This window comes from Capra hircus, chromosome 22 (genome assembly GCF_001704415.2).
Source record: "Capra hircus breed San Clemente chromosome 22, ASM170441v1, whole genome shotgun sequence".
Classification (NCBI taxonomy): Eukaryota; Metazoa; Chordata; class Mammalia; order Artiodactyla; family Bovidae; genus Capra; species Capra hircus.
Genome location: NC_030829.1, coordinates 34285316 through 34308554, shown reverse-complemented (window position 1 = coordinate 34308554; position 23239 = coordinate 34285316). Strand labels below are relative to the sequence as shown.

Below are 23239 nucleotides of genomic sequence, written 5' to 3'. Positions count from 1 at the left end.
ATTTACATTGATCAGGACATCTTTTTGGATAGCAAAAGAGTTGATAGAAATTGCTAATGTAAGATTTCCTCTGACTGGGAATGTATTTAATGACTCCTACCCTCAGCAACCACTTGCAATGTTCACTGAGAGAAACATCTGCCCTAAAATCATATTTTATTTAGACCTTGTTAATTATTTTATATGAATTCTATCTTGATGGAAGGACTAGAGCTGAAGTTGATTATAAAACTACTACACAGAACTGTCTTTTTTCTCCATATTTTTGTAGTGTAAAATAATGTGCATCAAAAGAAAGTATGTTAATAACAAAGAGTTTGAAAAATTGTTTTCTAAAAGGGCAAAAAATACTCACAGCAAAAGCTCAGATTCCAGTTGTAAGTTCAGCACTGGGTTTGTGAAGCTAATCTTTGTGATCTTTTGATGACAGTGTCACCGAAAAGGAGGGAAAAGTAGCCTTACAATAGAGTTTCAGGATTGTCAAAAGAATATTAAATTTTCAGTCTGAAATGGAGCATAACTCTTGCCTTCTTGCCCAATTTCCCTGTTCAGCGGTTCACAAAGAGATGATCATAACTTATGGCAATCATCACTAACCTCTTCTGTTACCTTGTGTTGGCCAAGAACCAAAAGTCACATGGTCCTGTGCATCTTTATCAAAGAGTTAATGCAAAACAAAAAAGTATTACTTTTGTCTCAAACTTCAATGGCACTGGACATTAATAGAGTGGTTTGCACATAATGAGGAAAGAAATGATTGTGGGGGAGGAATAACTCTCTACTATCTCTTTCTTGACAACAGCTCACTGTCAGCTAAACTATTATTTGAGAAAGTTTTCTATTTATTAGGTAAATCAGAGCCAACCTGGGATGTGTTTGACAGGAGACATTTAATTTCCTCCTCAGTAGGACATCTTATTCAATAGACGGTGGCTGAACCAATCTTTATCCACTGCCCTCTGTGGAAAAGTGGTGTGAACTGTAAATTGATTGCATTAAGTCACCAGAGCACTGAACTCTGTTGTCCTGAGTTTGTTTTTCTTTCTCTCCTTTCTTTTTTTAAACTTCTACAGAATGATTTATTTCCTCAGCAGTGTGACTCACATGTTCTGCCCTTTATCTTTCACATTATCATCTACTTTGCACAAAATATTCCAGTATGAATACTGCTGAACTCAAAAAATGGTTCAAATGTCATTGCTCTGTACATCATATTCTCTTGTAATTATGTGACTCTGGAATATATAAGTACACTGGCACTAATGACAGAAAGAGCTGAATGAAAATTGTAATTTAAGAAGTCTTCTCTATATATTTTATTATATGCCAATAAATCTTTTCAATCAATGTAATTATGGGCTTCCCTGGTGGCTCAGATGGTAAAGAGTCCACTTGCAATACAGGAGACCCAGATTCAATCCCTGGGTCAGGAAGATTCACTGGAGAAGATAATGGCTACCCACTCCAGTATTCTTGCCTGGAGAATTCCATGGACAAAGGAGCCTGGTGGGCTACAATCCTTGGGGTTGCAAAGAGTGAGACAGGGCTGAGCAATTAACACTTTAACTTCACTTTCAATTATACAGTATGGGATAAAGACCCTTGGAATGAAAGACAAAAGACCTGGGTTCTAGTTTCAGCTGTGATTCAAAATAGCTGCGCACCTTTGAACAAGTGACTGTATATCATTTTCTATGGTTCCTGTAACAAATTACCACAAGCTGAGCAGCCTAAAACAATACAAACTTGTTATTTCATGGTTCTGTAGGTCTTAAGTCCAGCCAGCTTGACAGGTTTCTCTGCTCTGGGTTCCACAAGGCTGAAATTGAGGTGTTGGTCAGCCAGGACTCTTCCCTGGACACTCTGGGGAAATACATGCTTCCAAGCTCATTTATTCTTTATAGATAATTTGCAGAATTTTGCTCCATTGTTGTAGTTCTGAGGTTTCCTGCTAGCTGTCTGCCTATGGGTTATTCTCAGCTTCTGGAGGTCAGCTACAGTTCCTAACTCTGGGTTTCCTTTATTTTCAAAGCCAGAAACATGAGTTTCTCTCAGGTTTCAAATCTCTCCTGCCTCTTCTGTTCCTGCAAGTCTTTGACTCTAGCCAGGGCAGGGTTTCTGCTTTTCAGCATTCTGATTGGATATGGCCCACCTAAGCTCTCCATTGCTGTTGCTGTTCAGTCACTCAGTCATGTCTGACTCTGCAACCCCATGGACTGCAGAACGTCAGGCCTCCCTGTCCTTCACCATCTCCTGGAGTTTGCTCAAATTCGTGTCCATTGAGTTGGTGATGCCATCCAACCATTTCATCCTTTCTTGTCCTCTTCTCCTCCTGCCTTCAATCTTTCCCAGCATCAGGATCTTTTCCAACGAGTTGGCTCTTCGCATCAAGTGGCCTAAGTACTGGAGCTTCAGCTTCAGCATCAGTCTTTCCAGTGAATATTCAGGGTTGATTTCCTAAAGCATCAGTTCTTCGATGCTCAGTCTCCTTTAGGTACATAAATCAATGTAAACCGGGAGTGGTCAAACAGGAGACAAGAGTGAACATTGACATTTTAGGAATCAGTGAACTAAAATGGATAGGAATGGGCGGATTTAATTCAGATGACCATTATATCTACTTATATTCTTATATCTACTTATGTCTACTTATATTCTTTCCCTTTCTAAGGGAAAGAATCCCTCAGAGGCGTTGGAGTAGCCATCATAGTCAACAAAAGAGTCCAATGCAGTACTTGGATGCAATCTCAAAAACGACAGAATGATCTCTGTTCGTTTTCAAGGCAAACCATTCAATATCACAGTAATCCAAGTCTATGTCCCAACCACTAATGCAGAAGAAGCTGAAGTTGACTGGTTCTATGAAGACCTACAAGAACTTCTAGAACTAATACCAAAAAACGATGTCAGTTTTATTATAGGGGACTGGAATGCAAAAGCAGGAGGTCAAGAGATATCTGGAGTAACAGGCAACTTTGGCCTTGGAATACAAAATGACGCAGGGCAAAGGCTAACAGAATCTCCTCATCTCAACGTCCAAATTGAAATACATTTGCAAAGACTGTTCTACTGTATAAGGTAACTAATTCACAGGTTCTGAGGATTAGAGTGTAGACATCTTTGGAGGGGTCAGCCATTATTCTGCCTATCCCTCATATACCTCTCCTGTAAAAGTGTCTTTACCTATAAAAGAAGCAGGCTGAGTGAAATCACTGTCTCTTCAGAGTGTGTGGAAGCCATCTTCTGGAAGATCACAATGTAAGTGGGATCAGTATCTGAATATTACATTAAGTCACAATGAATCAGACAGTCTCCTTCAAGTCTTCATAGAAACAGGGAAAAGGTCTGTTTGGTGCTAATATTTCTTTTAGACTGCTCTATACTTGCTTATTTCCTTCCTCATTAGGGTGGAATTTAGAAATAAAGAGACTAGAGAATGGGACTTAATCTACCTAGTTAAATTTTTAACATGATTTTGCTTTCATTGTATTCATTTAACTGTTATCTTCTGTTTATGGCAAGTTTATATTGGCTTTCCATTTATAATACTCATAGAAACCAATATATAGTATGTAAAAATAAAATGTGTCAATTCACATAAAAATATCAAATAAATAATAGCAAGCATATAGATAAGTTTCATACTTTGAACATGGCACAAGAATGAGAGAAATGCAGGCGTGCTGTACTAGATGGATGAATGCTTAAGTTCCTTCAAGCTCTTGAAAGAGTCAGTTTTACCAATAGGAAAATGGGCCAAACCTTGAATAAGTACTTTTAAAAAAGAGGCTCCACATGGCCAACGAACATATGAAAAGGGTCTTAGCTTTATTAATAATCAGGAAAATGTATGGGTATGACACCATTACATACCCATCAAACTGACCAAATTAAAAGGTCTGACACTACCAAGTGTGGCAAGTACATTGTAGGCACTATTATCTATAAAATAGATACTAATAAGAACCTGCCATATAGAGCACTGGGAACTCTACTCAAGACTCTGTAAGGGTCTATAAGGGAAAAGATTTCAAAGAAAAATGAGTGGAGATATATGTCAGTTCAGTTCAGTCACTCAGTCGTGTCCGACTCTTTGCGACCCCATGAATCACAGCATGCCAGGCCTCCCTGTCTACCACCATCTCCCGGAGTTCACTCAGACTCACGTCCATCAAGTCAGTGATGCCATCCAGCCATCTCATCATCTGTCGTCCCCTTCTCCTCCTGCCCTCAATCCCTCCCAGCATCAGAGTCTTTTCCAATAAGTCAACTCTTCTCATGAGGTGGCCAAAGTACTGGAGTTTCAGCTTTAGCATCATTCCTTCCAAAGAAATCTCAGGGTTGATCTCCTTCAGAATGGACTGGTTGGATCTCCTTGCAGTCCAACGGACTCTCAAGAGTCTTCTCCAGCACCACAGTTCAAAAGCATCAATTCTTCGGCGCTCAGCCTTCTTCACAGTCCAACTCTCACATCCATACATGACCACAGGAAAAACCATAGCCTTGACTAGATGGACCTTAGTCGGAAAAGTAATGTCTCTGCTTTTGAATATGCTATCTGGGTTGGTCATAACTTTTCTTCCAAGGAGTAAGCGTCTTTTAATTTCATGGCTGCAGTCACCATCTGCAGGGATTTTGGAGCCCCCCAAAATAAAGTCTGACACTGTTTCTACTGTTTCCCCATCTATTTGCCATGAAGTGATGGGACCAGATGCCATGATCTTTGTTTTTTGAATGTTGAGCTTTAAGCCAACTTTTTCAGTCTCCTCTTTCACTTTCCTCAAGAGGCTTTTTAGTTCCTCTTTACTTTCTGCCATAAGGGTGGTATCATCTGCATATCTGAGGTTATTGATATTTCTCCCGGCAATCTTGATTCCAGCTTGTGTTTCTTCCAGCCCAGCGTTTCTCATGACTTACTCTGCATATAAGTTAAATAAGCAGGGTGACAATATACAGCCTTGACGTACTCCTTTTCCTATTTGGAACCAGTCTGTTGTTCCATGTCCAGTTCTAACTGTTGCTTCCTGACCTGCATACAGATTTCTCAAGAGGCAGGTCAGGTGGTCTGGTATTCCCTTCTCTCTCAGAATTTTCCACAGTTTATTGTGATCCACACAGCCAAAGGCTTTGGCATAGTCAATAAAGCAGAAATAGATGTTTTTCTGGAACTCTCTTGCTTTTTCCATGATCCAGTGGATGTTGGCAATTTGAACTCTGGTTCCTCTGCCTTTTCTAAAACCAGCTTGAACATCAGGGAGTTCATGGTTCACGTATTGCTGAAGCCTGGCTTGGAGAATTTTGAGCATTACTTTACTAGCATGTGAGAAAGATATATCTATATCTATATCTATATCTATATCTATATCTATATCTATATATCTTTCATATAGTTAACTGATTCACTTTGCTGTACATATAGTTAACTGATTCACTTTGCTGTACACCTGGAACTAACAACATTGTGAATCAACTATATTCCAAAAATATTTTCAAGAAAAGAATGTATGGGAACAGGAATTCACATGTACTGCTAAGGAGTGCAAAGTGATCCTATGGGGAGAAATTGTGAAAGACCTTGATAAGGATCATAAGTTTACTAACTTTCCTATTTAGCACCCCTGTCCAAGTTATTGCTGTCTTTCATTGTCTTTGAGGTATTTTATACTTCTGTAAACTGCATAAACGGAGAAGGCAATGGCACCCCACTCCAGTACTCTTGCCTGGAAAATCCCATGGATGGAGGAGCCTGGTGGGCTGCAGCCCATGGGGTCACGAAGAGTTGGACACGACTAAGTGACTTCACCTTCACTTTTCACTTTCATGCATTGGAGAAGGAAATGGCAACCCACTCCAGTATTCTTGCCTGGAGAATGCCAGGGACGGAGGAGCCTGGTGGGCTGCCGTCTATGGGGTCGCACAGAGTCGGACACGACTGAAGCGACTTAGCAGCAGCAGCAGCAGCAAACTGCATAAAACTGATAGCAATACAAATTATTTTTTTCATAGAAATGCAAATTGTGTCCAGTTGGATGGTATTAACAATTACTCAATGTATACTGACCTATTTTGCATCTATTTGTCAAATCTTTTCAGCACCTTTGATGACTATATATTTGCATACTTTTTGGATTCTTCTTTGAACTGATTATGATACTAACAGTTTTCTTCATCAATTAATAAATTAAATAAACTCTCTGATATGTATTAAGTTTATAAATGTATGAAAACCAATTGATTTTATATTTTAAAATATCTTTTAACAGTAAAAGCTAGAAAACAGTTGAATAGTAACAGGTAAAGATAAGGATCAATCCAGAAACTCCACTATCCTGTATCCTAGAAAAACTCTTTCACTCATGTAACAGAGGGCATATATAAGACTATTGATGAAATATTATTTGGGGACTTCCTTAACAGTCCAGTGGTTAATACTCTGTAGGCCTGATGCAGGGAACACGGGTGTGATCCTTGGTCAGGGAACTAAGATCCTGCTTGTTACATGGCGTGGCCAAAAAAAAAAAAAAAGAAGTACTATTTGTAAAACCCTAAAGAATTTAGAAAAGCCCAAATTTTTCTCCAAAGAAGCAATTAATAAATTATATATCAATAATTCATTAATATAATAAAAATTATATTATATTTATAATATAAATTATATATTAATTTATTAATGTTCATATGACTGAATAATATGTAATAAAAATGAATACAGTACAACTATCTATAACATGAATGAATAAAGAACATGATATTTAGTAAGAGAATTCAGATACAAAAGAATATATATTTATAATCCATTTATGTAAACGTCAAGAAGGAGTCTAGGGATGCATGCTTAGGTGGCAAAATTAAGCTGTCCTATTTAGTACTCCCTTCTCCAAGTTACTGATGTCTTTCATTGTCTTTGAGCTATTTTATAGCTCTGTAAACCTCATAAAACTGATAGCAATACAAATTGTTCTTTTTCATAGAAATGCAAATTGTGTCCAGTTGGATACATTCATCTCTAAAAGGGTCTAGGGATGCATGCTTAGGTAGCAAAACTATAGAGAATAGCAAGGTGGTGAGTATCACAGAGGTTAGAACAATGGATGCCTCTTGGATGGGTTAATGTGGCATTCTGGTAATGTTATATCTTGTAAGCCAGGTGGTGGGTACTTAAATATTTGTTTCACTATTACTTTTTTAAATGTACATGTGTATTTTATACTTCCCTAAATGTATCATGTATGGATGTAGGAGTTGGACCATAAAGAAAGCTGAACACAGAAGAACTGATGCTTTTGAACTGTAGAGTTCAAGACTCTTGAGAGTCCCTTGAACTGCAAGGAGATCAAGTCAGTCAATCCTAAAGAAAATCAATCCTGAATACTCATTGAAAGGACTGATGCTGAAGCTGAAGCTACAATATTTGGCCACCTGATGCAAAGAACTAACTCATTAGAAAACACCGTGATGTTGACAAAAATTGAAGGCAGGAGGAGAAGGGAATGACAGAAGAGATGGTTGGATGGCATCACCAACTCAATGAACATGAGTTTGAGCAAGGTCCAGGAGTTTGTGCTGCAGGACAGGGAAATGCTGAAGTCTATGGGCTTGCAACGGAGAAGGCAGTGGCACCCCACTCCAGTACTCTTGCCTGGAAAATCCCATGGACGGAGGGGCCTGGTAGGCTGCAGTCCATGGGGTCGCTAGGAGTCGGACACAACTGAGTGACTTCACTTTCACTTTCCACTTTCATGCACTGGAGAAGGAATCGCAACCCACTCCAGTGTTCTTGCCTGGAGAATCCCAGGGATGGGGGAGCCTGGTGGGCTGCCGTCTATGGGGTTGCACAGAGTTGGGCACGACTGAAGCGACTTGGCAGCAGCAGCAGCAGTATGGGCTTACAAAGAATTGGACACAACTGAATGAATGAAGTGAACTGAACTGAACTGAAATATATGACATATTCTTTACCAAAAAAGTCAAACTCGGTGCATCTATTAATCCAAGCCTTTTGGATAAGTCAACAGCTAATTGAAATATTGGAACAAATGACCTCAGAGACCATCCTGTGAACCCAGAAGCTGGTATTTGAAAATTATTCCTTTCTGGCAATAATGTACATCATAAGGCCAACCATAAGCTTGGGCTCCAAATAACCTGCAATGCAGAAGGTCTCATAAACACTATGATCCCTACTCTGTCTTCCATATTAAACTGTGGGATGAAGGACAGAGTTAACAGAAGTGTGTTAGGAACAAGTAGTGGCTGCAGCTGTGCCAATTCTCGAGGAGGATGAAAGCATCTCAGCAAGTTCTTAATCAAGAAAGAATAGGGGAAATGGGGGAAGTGATTAGAGGAAAAGGGGAGAGAAACCTTGCCTTCCAGTTTGTTTTGGGGACCCAGATTTGGAACATATTCTACTGATTGAGATAATTAACTCGGTCTACAACAGTAAAGCATAAACTGGACTGTTCCATTTACTCTGCCTCTTTCCTTTTCAATTCCAATTAGTTCTGGATTTTATTTGCTGAAATAATAGATTTTTATCTTAGCTATGAATGCATTTTATAACCTATATAACACAAATTGTGCAACACAGTACCGTGCATGTACCTGTTCAAGTTGGCCAGCCCTCATTTGGGTAGTTATATGAAAGAAATGGTGCTGACTAATGAAGTCTGGGCAAACTTAGATTTAAAAAAAGCATCACAATTACCACTATACCTATATATTTATCATTGTTGTTGCTGTCTACTTGCTAAGTTGTGTCCAGTTCTTTTGTGACCCCATGGACTATAGCCATGGGGCTATACAGGCTTCTCTGTTCATGGAATTTCCCAGGCAAGAATACTGAGTGGGTTGCCATTTCCTTCTCCAGGGGATCTTTTGTCCCAGGCATCAGACCCGCATCTCTTGCATTGGCAGGTAGGTTCTTTACCACTGAGCCACTAGTGAAGCCCTGCATATTTATGGTGGTGGTGGTTTAGTTGCTAAATATCCCTAAATATACACCTAGGTAGAAAATAATAAAGGATCTTTTACCCTTTAACATCTAAAAGCTAATCAAAATTTCTCTGAATGTTAATAACATATCACACAGAGCAGAACTCTAGCTCTGTTTCAGCCCAACACTTGGGCTGAATTTGCAGAAGCTATAGATTTCCTATAATTTAGAATTTCTATGCATTAGTTTTGACTATACTAGAAAAATTAATAATTAAGCAATCTGTAGGATAAATGAACAGCTCTTGAAAATCACAAAGTAGAATGTCACTATAATGATTATAGCTAGAACAAAAAACTATTTCTATAAATGACCATTTATCACCCCATAGAAATAACCTCCCACAAGAATAATCATCAAATTCTAAAACCACTTAATTATTCAGAACAACTTCTTAATTAGGGTGCCTAGAAACCTTTCTTTAGCTGTGTAATCTGCCACCATAATTAATATTAATACTATTGATCCCGTGACTGGATGCTTACTACTACTAATTTGCTACAGCTTTCATTTGTCAAGTACTAACTGTAGTTAGATGTGAAGGTTTGATCAAAGTAGATGAGCCACTTAAAGCAAACATCACCTCCTGGGCAGAGTTAGTTGCTGATGGTTGCATATAATTTTTAAAATTGTGGATAGTTAAAATTGCCCTTGAAATTCCTTTAAATCACCCATTTAACGTAGGTAATGTTTTTGTCTACTACCATCTTAAAAAGTCAACAAAGGCAGTTTTCCCTACAGCATTGTGACTAATCACTCTGCCATTACATGAGATACTAGAATAATTTGGAGGGCCACGTGTCCAGGTGAAATGTGAACAGGTTAGGTTCTTTTTAACATTCTATAGTGATAAATCTACCCTTTCTCTCTCTTCAGGCTGGATTCTCTCGTACAATATGTGAAATCAATCAATTTACATTTCAGGGAATTTGTAAACTTAAACGTATGTGTTTGAAATGAAAGAGTATTTACATCTTTTGAGGAACCACTGGCTTTCTTTCGCAAGGTCTAATAGCTGATTCATGACTCAAGTCAAGATCTCTGGCATTAATTTGGATGATTGGAGACCCTGGGATTTAAACCAGTGATTAATGAGTCTTTAAACGACTGGTTGCCTATGTGTAACTCCCCAGCTCAGTACTGTCTTATTTATTTATTTTTAAACACACCTCAACAATACAATAAATCTGGCAGAGAAGGCTTTGGAAACAGAGAAATCACCATTTAGAATATTGACTGCCATTCCCATTGCAGTGTTCTCACAATAATTATTTACTGATTTTGAAAAGGTACAAGATCAGGGATGCTTTGTAGACCATGACTTTGGATATGTTTCAGTCCAGGAAGAATCTCCAAGTTCTGTCTTACTTAAAACTAACAGAAGAGGAAAGCCTTGAGCTCTGGACATCAAAAAACAAACACAAAAAACCACAAAACTTTCCATCCTAAGTTACTGGTTTTGCTCGCACGCCTTACTCTTAGTCTCAGTTTTGAACAGAGACTCTCTCCAAATTACCACCCTTTGAAGCACTCTCTTGTTGAGTAATATAACTTTTCCAAATGATTCTGCAGCAGTATCCATCTTACCCTCCCAACAGACAAATAGGACCTCCTTATTTTACCAAAGGAGAATATATTTAGATGAAGAGATAAAGTGCCATATTCACAGTATAAATATTATATATCCGACAGCAATCAGAACCCAAATCTAGCTTCTAGTTCTGTGTTCCTTCAGTCAAGCTGAGCCCTAGAACAAATTGGTTGCCAAGTTCTTCTCTGAGTTTCTGAAGTTATCAAGAAAAATCTCCTGAGCTGTTTCGCTCTGTCCCAGATGCATATATCCAACAGCATACCTGACCTCTACTTGGCAAATAAACATCTCACCGTTGTTGCTCATTGTTCTTTACACTACAGGGGAAGAAAAGCTTTCCCTCTACCCTGTTAGGTTCAGTGCTGTCAGAACTGTGAATTAAAAAAATGACAGATTAACAGCAGAAAGGGCATACACATTTATTAAATTTTGTTATGCACGGAGGCATCAGAGAAAGAAATGAGTACCCAAAAGAGTGGTAAGATTCAAGAGCTTTTATACTCTCGTAATAACTTCTTTGGTGGCTCAGATGATAAAGAATATGCCTATAATGCAGGGGACCCAGGTTTGATCCCTGGGTCAGGAAGATTCCCTGGAGAAGAGAATGGCAAGCCACTCCAGTATTCTTGCCTGGAGAAGTCCATGGACAGAGGAGCCTGGCGGGCTACAGTCCATGGCGCCACAAAGAGTTGGACATGATTGAGTAATTAATACTATATATACTCTCTTAATGGGTTTGCCAGGTAGCACTAGTGGTAAAGAACCTGCCTGCCAATGCAGGAGATATAAGAGACGTTGGTTCAGTTCCTGAGTCAGGAAGATCCCCTGGGGGAGGGCATGGCAACCCATTCCAGTATTCTTGTCTGAGAAATCCCATACTCAGAGGAACCTGGTAGGCTACAGAACATAGGGTCGCAAAGAGTCAGACATGACTGAGGCACTTGGCACTCATTCATGCAAACTCTCTTAATAGGGGAAAGCGAGGAACAGAAGGGCACTTCTGGAGGAACAAGTGCTTTCTTAGAAGCAGAGGGAGAAAGGGACCTTATGGAGATACAAATGACTTTTCTGTAAAGATAACAGGACCATTAGGAGAACAGATGGGATACAGGATAGTGACAGTTCGTGACAATGTCTCTCTGGGTGTGATAATAACTTTTCTCCCAGATAGAAGATTAGAGTTGAGGAGGGCATTTATGACAATTGAGTTCTTTTGAGAGGCTCTGCTTTTAGGCAGATAAGGGATTTCAGAAGCTCAGATGCCTTTAGGATAAAATAATCCTTATGCCAAAATGGCATGTTTTGGCCTGGCATATAATGATTCCCTTTACAGCTTTTTAAAATACAGGTTTATTGAGGCTTAACTGATTCATTGCACATATTAAAAGCATGTAAGGTGTTGAATTTTAGCTTGTGTGTACATGTGTGAAACCAACACCACAACTGAGATAAGAAAATGAACTTATCTGTAACCCTCCAAAGGTTCCTTGTGATTTGTTAGAATCCATTTCCTTTCGAATCAAGCAACAAAATGAATTGCTCAGAAACAAATCCAGTTAAGTCACTCGTTGAAACCCACTTGAAATCCTCCAATACCTTTTCACTGTCTTTGGAATAAAATACTTACTTGTTTGAAGGCCTTAGAAGGTTGGTGGTCATCAATGGCAACCAACCTGTCTGATGTCATCCCTTTCCGTCCACTATCTTGTGCCTCCATCTCCCCACCAACACCCCCAACTCCCTGCAGTCACTCCACTCTAGTATCTCCAGCTTTCTCTCGGTTTCTAGAATAAGGAAAACATATTCCTGCCTCTGTGCCTTTCTACCTATTCCTGCTTCTGGCTGCAACACTCATTCTTTGATTTTACATGACTGGCTTTTCTCAATCACATCTCAGCTCAAATGCTATCTAAGAGCCATCTTAGAGCTCAACATCCCTATTCCCCATCTCCAAGTCATCACTCATTCTATTTCTTTATAGCACCTCTGGGTTTGGAATTCCTTATTTATATTTTAATAGGTTTATCATCAGGCTCTTCCACTGGGATGCAAACTCCTTAAGAGATATTGTTCACTTTACTCTTCTCCACTAGAACATTCTAAGTTTTCCATTTATTATCTCATTCCAAATCCATGACACCCCAATGAGAGAGGACCATTATCATCATTGTATGAAATCAAAGAAACTGAGGCTCAGAGAGTTTAAGTAATTTTCTCATAATTGTACAGTTAAGAAACAGTAAACCCAAGTAGCCTGGGCTACAGAATCTTCACTTCAACCTTTCTGCCCATTGCCCAAACTAATTAATTTCTCGGCTCAGTCTTATATGTATTAGACAGTATCCATAACACCATAATTGTGTAGTTCTGGACCACTGGTAGACTTAACCTACTTTGGCTTTCTCATCTAAAAAAACAGGAATTATGCAGAATGTAATTCAGAGGAAAATCATGAGGTTAAACACTGATAGGCTAACACAGGTTAAATACTAGTAGATCCATGCTTCTTCAAGTGCAATCTCTGGACCAACAAAACCAGTACCATATAGGAGGTTATAAAAAAAATGCATTTTTCAGTCTCATCACAAACCTAATGAATCAGAAATTTTAGGGGTGGGGCCCAGCAATCTGTGGTGTAGTCTTTCTTCCAGGTGACTGTATGCACAATAAATGTGGAAACTTATGGGTAGGGTGAATTTTTTTTAGTTAGTGTCCGGCCCAAAATAAGTGAAAATAATGAGGGCTGTTAATACAGCCAGATAAATAGTCCAGTGGTGTTTCTCTAGGTACGTTACTGATGTTTTAGCAGGATATTTTATTGTTACACAGGACTGTTCCTCACATGTCAATTTTCACATTCTTGGATCTTCAGTGCTAAACATCAGCTACAAATACTCCAAATTTTGTGACAAACAAAATATGCCTTCCCTGCATTTCCCAAAACCACATTTTGCAGGTGAGGGACTCAGTTATATCACCAGTTAAGAACCATAACTCAGTAATCAGAATGGTCCCCTGATATGCTTCCTTGTCAGATTATAAATGGACTTCTGTTAAAGGGAGACATTGGTATGCATTAGAAGAAATTTGAGTGGCAAAGCAGCACTGACATTTTGGATCCTCTGAATTGCCTATTTATCAGACTCTGCAGGGAATATAAAGATGAATTAGAAATGATTTCTGCCCTCAAGGAGTTTCAGCATAATTGGAGGAGTTAAAGTAATTGCAAAAATAATTATATCTCATGGAAGAGTGGAAGTCTCTAAGAAATGCCAACTGATATTGGAATTCTGAAAGAGTAACCACTAACAGCACCGGGAGCTAGGATACATTGTTTGATGAAGTTAGTATTTGAGACAATAAATAAATGCCTTTGACTAAAAGGATTTAGATTTCCTCAGTTTAACAGGAAGTAAATAATGACACTATGTCATTTTTATGGATAAGAAGAAACATATGTATGTGAGTAAAAGAGTGAGACATACAAAGACATGAGGTGATTATGAGTGAAAAAAATCCTTTCAGAACTAATAATCTACTGTTTCCCAATACAAATCAACTAAGAAAGTTCTCAAAAATGCTAGCACCATCCTAGCACCTAGCATCTACCAACTCTCCACAAATTCTTATCAATAGAGATCTCCATTTCTGCTTGCCAATCAGCGAGACGTTCCAAAGCCTTTAATCAAATACCGCCTCCTTCGTCAGAGATGGAAGGAGATACTCCCAAAGAATTCTACATGTTAACAGAGGAGCACAAAAGTTTTCAGCTTTCAAAATTCTCATGCTGTTCCTAGTGTTGGTGTTACTAGAGAACATCCAGGAAAGGTGCAGTGGGAGATGGGGAATGAAGACAACCTGTGATGCCCATCTGGGACACAGGGGGTCTCCTTATGGCTTGTATGGCAAAACTCATGAGCACCATGCTAATCAATGATTAATGGTGGCCTGGAAAGGACTGTGAGGCCACAGTTAGCAAGAAAGAATGCCATAAACAATTAACAATGTCTACCATGAAAAAGTGTTACCTTGTGATTAGAAACAAGGTTTGTCCCATACAATTTCTATGCAGTGGTGAAAAAATGCCTTAAGCTATTATTTAGTCAATAGGATAAATGAATCTGTATTAAATTCGGGGCACTTGATATTGGAATTCTGTTGAAGTATTTGATTTCTATTTAGACACACAGATCTCTGAAACATTGTCTTCCATCCTAATAGCACGTCCTTTTCTCCATTTGGAATCAGACTAGCAATAATAAGCTGTACTTTGTTAGTTCACTCATTCATTCACTGTCATTCACCTCTTGGTTACCTGCTGCTGTGTAATAGACCTCTCCCAAACTTGGTGGTCTGAATCAACAAGAATCATGTTATTACCCCTCCTAGTTTCTAAGGCTCAGGAATTTTGGAAAGGCTCTGATGGGTGGTTTTGGTTCAGGGTTCTCATTTGGTTTCAAGTCAGATGGTGGCTGGAGGGAGGAGAGAATGGGGCTGGGGAAGCTGAGGGATGGATGGATACCTCATTCTCTTCATATGGTTTCAGGGCCTCTTCAAGTGGGTTGATTCAGACTGCAAAGGCAAGATGTATCACCATGTATGACCTCATCTCTGAAGTTACACAGTATCACTTCCACAGTATCCTATTGGATATAAGCCCAAAAAAGTGCCCTCCACCCCTCCCAGATTGAAGATGTGGAGACTAATTCTCTACCTCTTGATGAAGATGTGACTAGATTTTATTAACAGAAAAACATGGAGGATAACTACTGTCATAATCTTTGGAAAATATGATCATCCATAATCACAAATGTTTGCTGAGAACCTGTGATGTGCCAGTCTACAAACATATTGAGAATCACGAAGACAGACAAGGTCCTTCCTCCTGTGAGGTTTATGTCCTACTGAAGATGAGTGAAGAGATGAACAAAAAGTAAACACACCAGGAAGCTCATTTGGGATAGTGATACGTGACATAAAGAATATTTTAAAATTAGAGCAATTGGGTTTAAGGGAGCTTTTTATTACTTTTTTTATTTTTTTAAGGGAGCTTTTTAGAGAAAGGTGGTTAGGATAGGACTCTCTTAATCAGAGAACTTAATGATGAGAAGAAACCAGTTACATAGACATCTTGGGGGAGAACAGATTCTAGACAGGAAGAGCAAATGCATAGCGTGTGAAGTAGGGAGGAGTTTGGTGTGCTTGAGAAACAGCAAAATGCAGAATAGTGAACAACAAGGAAGTGACACAGAATGAAGTCCGAGAAGCAAACTGGAGATGGCTCAGGGAGAGTTCAAGGGTGAGAGAAGAGTGGGTTTTGTTTCAGTCCTCATGTAAGCTCTATGAGGGGAGGTACTTAATCTACTTATTCACTTGTTGGCACCACATGACCCAGAACTCTGAAACAGCTGACACTCATTAGAGATCTGTTGGACTGAGAATGAATCAAGGGCATCAAAACTCACTGAGGGAATAGTTAAGTGTCACACTCCCAACCCAAGGCGAGCTCCATGTAGCAGGTACATTTTCCAAGGTGATAGAATGGTTGAGATCTCATGTCAAATCTTTAACTTAAGACTGGCTGGGCTGCTCAACTGCATCTATTACCACCTAAATGAAGATACATAAGAGGGAATTAATTACAATGTGTCTTGCCCTGCTCCTGAATAATTAAATAGTTTATTGTGATGTTACAATCTGAATTTATTATCCTTTGCTGGGGAACAAAATTAAACATAATGAGGGCTGTTAGTCTCCTCACAGTTCTGCTTGTATCCTGTATCTTATATCATTTTTACCACTTTGATTAATGAGTTTAATTTACTCTGACTAGAGTATGTAGCACTCAGTGAGGTGGGGGGAGGTGAGACTATTAAAATCCTTTTAATTATACTAATAATGCCAATTCTGCATGTGTTAACAAGGGTGCACCATTAATTAGCTTTTGGAGGTGGTTTCTGGAAAGGTAGCAGAGTAGCTTTAAAATCGTCTTGGTGATACCAAGAGATCTATTAAGCTGCCAGAGTGTGGCATTACATATTCCCTCAAGATGAAGAGCCTTTGTATCTTAAGGTGTAGAAATCGCACATGATAGATGGACACATCCTTAACCTGCTGTGTGGAATGACTTCTGCTTACCCCTCCAGGTCCACTGTTCCCCCTCCTCCCTCTGCTCTCTGCCCCAGGGCTGCCCTGTATGCAACAGATCAATGTGACTTGCAGGCACTCTGCCTGTTGGTTGGATGTGGCTAACGGAAGCTCCATTGTTCTTGCCTGGAGACTCCCAGGGACGGGGGAGCCTGGTGGACTGCCGTCTATGGGGTCGCACAGAGTTGGACATGACTGAAGCGACTTAGCAGTAGCAGCAAAGGAAGCTCAGCAGGAGATGGGGGTATTTATTCCTTGGCTTTCCCTGGACCTACAACCACTTTAGCTCAAGACAACTCTCCTTACTCATCTCTCTCCCTCTGGTTCTGCTAACATCTTTCTATTTTGGTCCCCTTTTGATCTAGAAGAGGTAACCGCATTCCCTCCACTCCTGGCCCAGGCCCTTACACTGCTCTATGACTCTCCCACACCCTATCCCCATCTTTGTAAACAGTGCCTTTGACAATGGACCCTCCCTGAAATAGCCTGCTTTGAGTGTACTGTTTCCTGTTGGAACTCCAATTGCTGCCCTCTTGTTAACACCAATGTTTGATATATTATAATTCTGTAAAAGTTTCATTAAAATTGACTGCATCATTCAAACAGGTTTCCATATTCTGTTTTTAAGATGAGATAGGATTCTATTTAAAGGATTATGCTTTTTCATATGGCCTTCCCAGGTGGCTCAGTGGTAAAGAATCCCCCTGCCAATGTAGGAGATGTTAGTTTGATCCCTGGGTTGGGAAGATTACCTGGAGGACGAAATGGTAACCTCATTTCTCTACTGTAAATATATGTTTTGAGAAAAACCTAGAGTATTTCAGTTGGCGGGCAGGTGGGAAACAATCTTTAATAGCTGAAACAGGTGCATCTAAAAATAAACCATTTTTAAAAATTACATATTTCCAACATATATGAAATAAATATAATGCGGTCAACGAATTTTCTCCTGGGTCACTATTTTAAAAACAGCACATCATTTATACTCTAAGAGAGGCATCCACAGGCCTCAATATTTATGCAAAGAAGTAGATATTAGAAATCTATATTCATACAAAAATCCATGTACAGTATACGCCTGCAATTATTTAAAAAAATGTTCTAGAATTCCAATTATTTGAGGAGAAAAAGGTGATAAAGCTTCTTTGCACCAAATTCTAAAACTTAGTCACAAATTTCGTTTTACATTTGCTAGAGAGAAGTTGACACAGGAGTCTCTGAGAGGAGGAACCTTAGGCCCCGGTCTCCTTTGCCTGACCTTCCACTCTCATGCCCACAACATTTTTCTCCTCCAGGTTAGAGGTTTCAGTGAGGTCCTTGTGTCTCAGCTGCAGGGGTGGTAAAGTCTGCTAGTCCACCCAGCAGTCTTTCTCCCCCTAACACTTGCTAGCAGATTTTACTGGGATTGGAAATGAATCTGGCCCCATAATGAGTTTTGACCACTGAGATGTAAGCAGAAGTTATTGGGTAGGATTTATGGACAATATACTTTAAATGTATGTCGCCTTGTCTTTCTATTTCCCACCTGGAAATTAAGTTTAATGGCTGGAACGCCTAGAACCATTTTTGAAACGTTACCCTGCAGATAGATGCCATACCCTAAAGCAAAAGGGGCAGGAGGAAAGGAAGCATGCTAGGACACTAATGGAGCCATGGGTCTGCAGCAGCAGCCCTGGGTAACTCGCCACTCGCTATGTCAGCAACTCTCCTGCTGAACCCTCTGTTACTTGTACCTTAGTGAAATGCCTAAGTAACACCCAGAGGAAATGACCCTGGGTACCATTTGTGCCATCTGTAAGAGGAGACTGGCTTCTTTTATGATAAATTTCTGAAATACAGGTTTAGATAAGCTTTCACTCCTGAAGTGGGATTAGAGTATAGACATAACCTTATTTTTACTAACCAGAATAGAAGATTTATTGATTCTCAGAATCCCCCTGTAAATTTCCGTGCTTAGATCTTTCTCCAGGTTCTTGATATACTTTTTCACTCTAAGGTTTATTTCATATGATTTGTAATTTTTTCAATGGTCTTGCTAAAGATGAAATACCATGTTGGATTCTTTATGGACTAATATGTGTGATTCTACTTCTTTTTGAAGTAGAAACTCACAGTCTACCCTGCTATACTGTGAATCCACAAGAGCATGGACCATGTGTATTTTGTTTCCCAAGTACCTGGTATAGCCACCTCAATAGACAAATGTTCAGACAGTGAATGAATAAAAGAAGAGGTCAATGAAAAAAATAAAAGAAAATAAGTTAGAATAGAGAGGCTTTTTAAAGGTTGAAGCAATGAGGGGAACTATAAAAGAGAATTTAATTTTGTCTAAGTGGGGGCTAGAGGGGAAGGTGCTACTAACCGAATCCTGTGTGTTGTAGAGTGAGGAAGTTAGGAGTTGGGACCAGGAGACAATGTCTATGAACTCTATTTTGTCTCGTTCCAGAAGCCATACTGGAACAGAAGCCAAGTGTTTAATAGTTTAAGTACTTTGGTGTGACAAAGACCCTAAGCAGGAGGAATGACCTCAAGAACCCCAAACAATCTCTACATTCTGGTCAAGGGTATTTAAGCTCATCACAATCAGAACAACAAAACCATTCTTGGTCACTCTTTAGTTAACAAATAACTCCAATCAGTAAGAGTGGGGAAACGTGCATAGCAGTAACTCATTTCACAACTGTGCCCATGACCTTGGCCCCTCTGGCCCCTCTGCTAAGATGTGCTAATTCCCATCAATACGGTGCTCCCAAACCCAGCACCCAGGCAACCCTGGAGAACGTCTCCTGGGTTTGACAGTTGTGCCTTTAAGCATTCTTGCCCTTCTGGTTCCTTGTTCTGCTGGCTCACTTATAACAAGTATTATGTAATCATTTGACCCTGAGCCAAGGACACAGGCCTGCAGAGGCCCCAGCTGATGTGGGAGCAAAGCTTTTAGCTTTGTGAGGCTGAGGGTGCTGGGCTAAGCAGTATCCTAGGACTTACAGATGTTACTCTTGGGCAGTTAGTTATTCTGTTACATTCTTTTCCTAAAGGGTGGACAAATCTTTGCAGATACAGCAGTTACTTGTACACCCCAGTTCCACATGGGCTTGTTTATAACATACCACCAAAATGTATTTCCCATGGAATCCTGAGACTCATGGGGGGCTTACGTGGTGATGGATGTGTTCCTCTTGTCTAGAGTTCTGAGCCACTCTGTGATTTGTATGAATTTGCTTTGCTCTCTGGTAATAAAATCAAATCTACAACTGGTCAGATTTTCTTCTCTTACAGGAGTAACACTTATATTTATTATTCTGTGCCTGGTGCCAGGCAATGAGTATACTGGCTCTAGCAGGTTTGCAGGAAGACAGACAGTGCAGTGTAAAGGACACTGAAATACAGCAAGGATACCTGCATTCTGGCATTTCCTCTACCATCTCCAGGTTCCTGATGCTGAGATAATGCTCAAACAACTTCGCTTTGGAGAAACTTTCCCTGACCTTGCTGCATCCTCCCCTATCTCCTGTGGTGTCATCCTTCTCCTCTCTGCTCCTGTATTTCCCTGAGTTTTACTTGATGAAGCTTTGCTTCAGATAATAAAGCAAACGAAACAACAAAGGTCTGACCTTGAAACACTTTTAAAGCACAAACACACTGGAAGGTGGAATGAGGATATAAACATTCCCCGCCCCCTCCCCCCCCACCATCCCTCCTCCTCCAGCCAACAGGAGTACTTCTCATCAGCTCCATGTTAAAATACCATGTCTTCCATCAATACCACCCTATTTGGATAACTCTCTTTTTGTTGTTTAAGCCCACTTGTTTCTGCACTCCCCTATTCCTTGCCTTCCTTGGTTTGTGAAGGTCAATCATGACTAAGGTGCCATCCTAATACCGGGGGAAAGATGTTGAATATGATTCTGGCTATTGTCCATCCTCATTCTTTACTGGCCTCCATGGAGACATCCCCTGTTCTGCTGGTCCCTGGCTACCCTAGACAAGTGTCTGCCGAGGTGCACCTGGCCCTGCCTGTTCTCTGGAGCTGGAGTCCACAACACCCTTCTGCAGCCCTCGCATGATGTTACTAGACTCAGAGCAGTAGATCAGAAATGCACGGGACACCTGTGACCATGGCAATGACTTTGGATACTCTTTCCTTCTAATATAAACATGTTCTTTCTATTCAAAAGAAGATGGCTCCTTATATGTTTTGCCTCTTCAACACCCATCAGCAACTCTTACCAAAAGATTCTGCTTATCTGCACAGCAACAAACTCAATTTCCTTATACCTGTGAGTCATGAATCTGCTTATGAACAAATATGTTTTGTTCATTTAAAATTTGACCCTTTATATCCACTAAGCCCTATATTTGGAAGGAACAAGATTGGTAACTGTTCTTTAATAAAATGTTTAAATACTTAAACATGTTAATATTTTATTAGTAAACATTAGAGTATATTCTATTCTGGGTAGATAATTATATCTATTGTTGTCGCTTTTAAATAGACTAACTAGGACTTCAAAAGAAAACCTCAAGATACTTCAAGTCCTGTTTTTCAACTTGTTTTACAAAGAAAAATAGATTTCATTCGCATAATCTAGTAGTCATATTTAATTATACATATCTACATTTCAAAGAACATATTTGCCTTGAGCCAGGGAAAACAGAATCCCAACACAGTTCATATTGAATGTATGCATCCTAGAACACCACATAGAAGCTGACATATGCATTGGAATTATTCATACCACTTGTATACTTTAGGGGATGAACATCCTGAAGATAAACTCAGAATTTTATGAATAGTAAGTCAAATCTTGATTTTCCTTTTGCAATAACTGAAAGCAGAGGGGTAAATAATCCAAAACAGCAAATAATCTAAAAATAACTTAACTTTAATTATGAAATATGTTACACATTTAACCCATTCCAGACGCAGCTAATGATGTTTTACCCAAATTCATAGTGAAACTGATTTAGATACTTATTAGTGCCGGGCAAGCTATGGAATCAGGTAAGAATGTCTGGAATAAGATACAAAGACAAAGTAGATTCAAAATTCAAACATAATTCCATTGCTTTTTAACTTCCCGGCAAGCCTATTATTTTAAAGAATCACACTTTTCACATCATTCTCAGAGGACAGGTCTGCCTATTTGTCTCAGTTGTAAGAACTCAAATGTTAAAAGTCACAAAATGCAGTCGAACGCTTGTGTTTATTTTACAAGTCCATATTCACCACTGGGCTTTCCCAAGTGACTCAGTGCTAAAGAACCCACCTGCCAATTCAGGAGACACAGGTTCAGTCCCTGGGTCGGGAAGACATCCTGGAAGAATGCATGGTGACCTACTCACACTTCTTGCCTGGAGAATCCCATGGACAGACAGAGAAGCCTGGCAGGCTACGGTCCACAGGGTCACAAAGAGTTGGACATGACGGAAGCGACACAGCATGCAGGCATGAATGCATGGATCCACAATTAGCCCACCCGTGTATCTCTACCAAATTTGACAATTTGGACTTGACCAAAATGACCTACAGTTTCCCAACTTTGTGTTACATGACTTTCTTTGCCAGACACACTTTCTCTGCTCTTGTCACAGAATTCAACTCAGGAGGGTGTGACAGAAATGGTTTCTGAGGTTTGAAGTCTGACAGAAATTACAAAAAAAAAAAACAAACCAGCAATAACAACCAATAATAATTGAGCATGCCTTTCTCACTCCTCGGACATCTTGGAGGCTGCTCTTGGTTCGGGGTGTCCCTCACCTAAGGCAGGATGATGGTGGCCACAAAGAAAATAAAAAAGTCACTGGAGTCAGTCAACTCTAGGCTCCAACTGCTTATGAAAAGTGGAAAGTATGTGCTGGGGTACAAGCAGACTCTGAAAATGAGCAGCCAAGGCGAAGCAAAACTGGTTGTACTCGCCAACAACTGCCCAGTCTTGAGGAACTCTGATAGAGAGTATTATGCCATGTTGGCCAAAACTGGTGTCCATCACTACAGTGGCAATAATGTTGAACTGGGCACAGCATGTGGAAAATACTACAGAGTACGCACACTGGCCGTCACTGATCCAGGTGATTCTGACTGTCATTAGAAGCGTGCCAGAACAGACTGGTGAAAAGTAAATCATATATAATTTTCCTTAATAAAACTGACTATTGTTTTTTTAAAAACAAAAATATAATTGAGCCCTTCCTCTATGACAATAATCACAGCAAGAGTCCGACATGTGTCCTCCCATAACACTTTGAATTGTGCTAAGGTTTGGAAACTGTCAGAAATATTTAAGGCCCTGCAGAGCAAAGACAAACTGAGCTTGTCTCAAAACACCAGAAAGCACACGACACTCTTATACTCTGGGAAATCAAAGACTCAGAGCAAGGCAGAGTCAAAGAGAAATAATGATGTTAAGAAAAAGAGCTAAAGTAAATAAATAAGGTGCAATTTATGAGCTATCACTGTCTTCCACATTTGCCTTGTTTTGTGATATCATGCCAGTACTAAAGCGTGTTTT

At 39.7% G+C, this 23239-nt stretch overlaps 1 pseudogene; it reads left to right on the top strand.

Annotated features, from left to right (window-relative positions):
* Nucleotides 22502-22819, top strand: LOC102177671 (annotated as a pseudogene).